This window comes from Sinocyclocheilus anshuiensis, unplaced genomic scaffold, assembly GCF_001515605.1.
Source record: "Sinocyclocheilus anshuiensis isolate Anshui unplaced genomic scaffold, SAMN03320099.WGS_v1.1 scaffold49, whole genome shotgun sequence".
Taxonomy (NCBI): domain Eukaryota; kingdom Metazoa; phylum Chordata; class Actinopteri; order Cypriniformes; family Cyprinidae; genus Sinocyclocheilus; species Sinocyclocheilus anshuiensis.
This window is the reverse complement of record NW_015539863.1, coordinates 196,290-200,323: the sequence shown is the minus strand read 5'-3', so window position 1 is coordinate 200,323 and position 4,034 is coordinate 196,290.

Genomic DNA, 4,034 nt, shown 5'->3' with positions numbered 1-4,034 from the left:
GTTTGTGTACACACACTGCCAACACACATTTCAGTTCAAACAACTTGTAAAAGTGCATGTAGCATCCTATGACCCTTTAAGACTTCTGTCTATTCCTTAGTAAAAGTTTGTCTCAGCAGCTTTGTGAATAGGTTTACTTTAACTGCTATTTAGGAGAACACTTAGTGGTAAGATAAAATGTTTTGTGAATACGGGCCCAGTTCTTTTTCTCCTTAGCCCAGGTAAGATGCTTCTGACGTTGTTTCTGTTTCAGAAGTGGCTTGGTAGCCCTTTTCCTGAAGACGTCTGAGTGTGGTGACTCGATGCAATAACTCCAGCTTCAGTCCATTCCTTGTGAAGCTCTCCCAAGTGTTTGAATCGGCTTTGCTTGACAGTATTCTCAAGCTTGCGGTCATCCCTGTTGCTTGTGCACCTTTTCCTACCCAATTTCTTCCTTCCAGTCAACTTTGCATTTAATATGCTTTGATACAACACTCAGTAATGACCTTCTATGACTTACCCTCTTTGTGGAGGGTGTTCATGATTGTCTTCTGGACCATTGCCAAGTCAGCAGTCTTCCCCATTATTGCGGTTTCAAAGAACAAGAGATACCCGGAATTTATACTGTAGGGATGGTCATTTAATGAAACTCAAATATAAATATTCTAATATTTTGAGATACTGGATTTTTTACTTTCATGAGCTGTAAGCTCTAATCATCAAAAAAAAAAAACTTTTGAAATGTTTTACTTTACATGTAATGAATCTAGAATATGTGAAAGTTTCACTTTTTGAAATAAGTTACCAAAAAAATGTTAACTTTTTCACAATATTCAAATTTTTTAAGATGCGTCTGTATATTTCAAATAAATTCTTCTTCTTCTTCTTCTTCTTCTTCATCTTCTTCTTCTTCTTCTTCTTCTTCTTCTTCTTCTTCTTCTTCCTTTCTTTCTTTCTTTTTTCTTTCTTTCTTTCTATCAAAAAATAATTTAAAAAAATGTGTCACATTTTCCACAAAAATTAAGCAGCACAACTGTTTTCAACACTGATAATAAGAAATGTTACTTGAGCACCATATTAGAATGATTTCTGAAGGATCGATGAAGAAATTTGTATATAAGGTACACAAACAACACCTGTATAATGACCATGTGTGTAGTTTGTTGCCTGTCTAACTATTTCAGAGCAAGATGTCCTTTGAATGTAATACACTGTATATGGCGCAAAACAAGAGGATGCTGTAAAACTGCAAACTTTCCTCAAAACTTTCAAGCTTACAAACGGAAAACTTGATGATGACAAAAGTTCAGAGAGTTCATGAATGAAAAGTTTGACACTTTTTTTTTAATCAAAAAAAACGAATGCTTATCATACAAAAAGTTGGCACTCATTTCCCCTCAAGTCACAGAGACAGAGGAATGGCTGACAAATGTCACTAAGAAAGCAAATACGTCTGCACAATCTCTTTTGAAGGTTCACATTCCTGGAGATTCATCCACTGCTGCCCCCCTCCCCTCACGGCCTGCCACTTCAGAGGTAGGAAGCTCGAGAATCTGGTGTTCGGTTGCACAACACGGAGATGCGGCAAACAGACAGCAACTCTGTCATTACTGCCTCTCACATATACAATATATTCATTACAGGAGGAAAAGTTGAGCGAGGGTGATTTTGTTAGTCTTACATATCAGAACAAATCTTCCAAGAACAATTCCGCTATGACATATATGAGATGTAAAATACACTCAATCCTCAATTGTTTTGGAGAAGAGGAAAATGAGTGTATGTTTCTTATACCTTTCATAAAGTACAACTATGATAAAAAGATTATCTTCAAACATATCCCTAAAGGGCTCCATTGTAAGCTCACTTTAAATCAGTTACATCTATAAGATTGCATGGACCAGTTTAGATATTTCTTTCACCCTTAATTCTAAACCTTATACTAGCTTAAAAACGAATTGGAAACTTTGAAGATATATAATCTTGTCTGTATAGTCAGAATATGCTATTGTAAAAGGTTTTCAGATAGCACAGAAGAAAAAAAGTTAGGCCATTTATGCTGGTTTGGATTCCAACACAATTCTGAAAATACATTCCAGCTGCAATATTCTGTATCATCTTTGACCCATCAGCACTCTCAGTGGTTTCCAAGACCCCACTGATATGAGGGGCCGAGGCATAGAGGGAGCCATGCATGAGAGGGTTAAGGGCAAATCAGCTTAAAGTAATCCACAGGACTGTTGTGTTGGATCATCCGATGCAACTTGACACTACTGATGCGCTTGTTAGTTTGATGCGAATGGCTCGACTTTCAGCTGTCTAGAGAGAAGAATGAGTCTGCAGTATTTTAAGGCTGAGGTAATTGCAGCATTTTCAATAACTAGGACAAAAGTTCAGGTCGGAATCATCAGAGCCTTTGGGATACGTTTCATCTTTCTAACAATAGCAGCTTCGCATATTGTGTGCCAGTAAGGTGGCTCGTCTTTTGACCAATCATTCACTATGCCTCTTCTTTCCATTATTAGGTACACAGAGGGTAGATTGTAGTTGTGTCACACTGTGGAGCTGAACATAAATATTGTATAGCCATCAAGTCTGATGATAAATATTTGTCTTATGATGGCAGATACCGTATGTATTTAATAATCAGCATATATAAAGCACCAGGACTCTCTTCTTTTTTCACTCTTACAGGGTCAATCACAAAACTGTTTTCCTATTCATGAAACAGACGGGAATCCCATCAGGCCCAATTTCATGTGCAATTTAGATGAGCTATAAAAGCTCTCCTTTTTGCTTCTCTTTGATCCCTACATTTGAAAAGTGTTAATATACGAAGCCTCTTGCATTTGATATTTGAGGAGGCTTAAAGGAGATGGATTTTGAAGGATAGTTTCCTTAAGTGGCACTCTCATTTTCTTGTCGATGAAACAATAAATTAAACATAACAGGTTTGTTGCTCTTTAATTGTTACTGATTAAAAGCAGCATGTAATGTATGTATGTCCCAAATTGATATGTCTTTTTGAAAGTCAAAACTAATTGAATCTATGCTAATTGAATATGGAAATTATCTTTTATTTGATTCTTATTTATTATTTGAAGCACCCTGCTGATAACGGTGACATGTACAATAGTTGAACACAACACAATATTAATCAGCAAACCTAAACAGATGTATTCATGTAATCATAAGTCATGGCCACACTATAACTGCACAGTGATTTATTAAAAAAATAATCAAAATACAGCATCATCAAATGTGTAATGTTAATATCTATTTCATAATGAGTTTTTGGCATGTGCTATTCTTACATCCATCATTTCAGGAAACAGGTCGGTATAAGAATATATCTACATTTTAAGGCAGCTTTCTTGAAGTAGTTAATTAAAAATGAAATTATGCTTTTATTATTTAAACATCCTCAAGTCATCCAATCACATATTATTTTCTTGTTTCAGTAAAACACTAAAGGAGATGCATGGCAGAAATTTTATTTTTAACTGTAACTTAAAATTGAAACCATTAAAAACGTCTCAGGTTACTTATGTAACCATGGTTCCTACAGCTCTCAATCGAGAGGGAGCTCAACCTACAGCATGTTCCAATGGTGGAACAGCCAGCAGTTATTCAGCTGAGGGAGCAACACACCCAGTTCTCAATTCGAGAAGGGGGCTCGACCTGCAGCATGTTCCAAAGCTGGAACAGCTAGCAGTAATTTACCTAGCTGTGGGAGCAACACACCTAGTTCTCAATTCGAGAAGGGGGCTCGACCTACAGCATGTACCAATGCTGGAACGGCTAACAGTAGTTTAGCTTGGCTGAGGGAGCACAAACCCAGCTCTCAACGTGAGTGGGCTCGACCTGCAGCATGATTGTAATATCAGAAGGGTAAGCATACTGCAAGCTAGCCAAACACTCAGCGCATCAGGGAGGCAGAGGAAGGGCCTAATCCACCTGATGCTGCTGGTTCCAGGTGCTCTGGAAAAACAGAGAACTCAAACTTCTCATGTGAGAGGAGAACTCAGAATTCAGAGGAATAACGTTGCTCATTC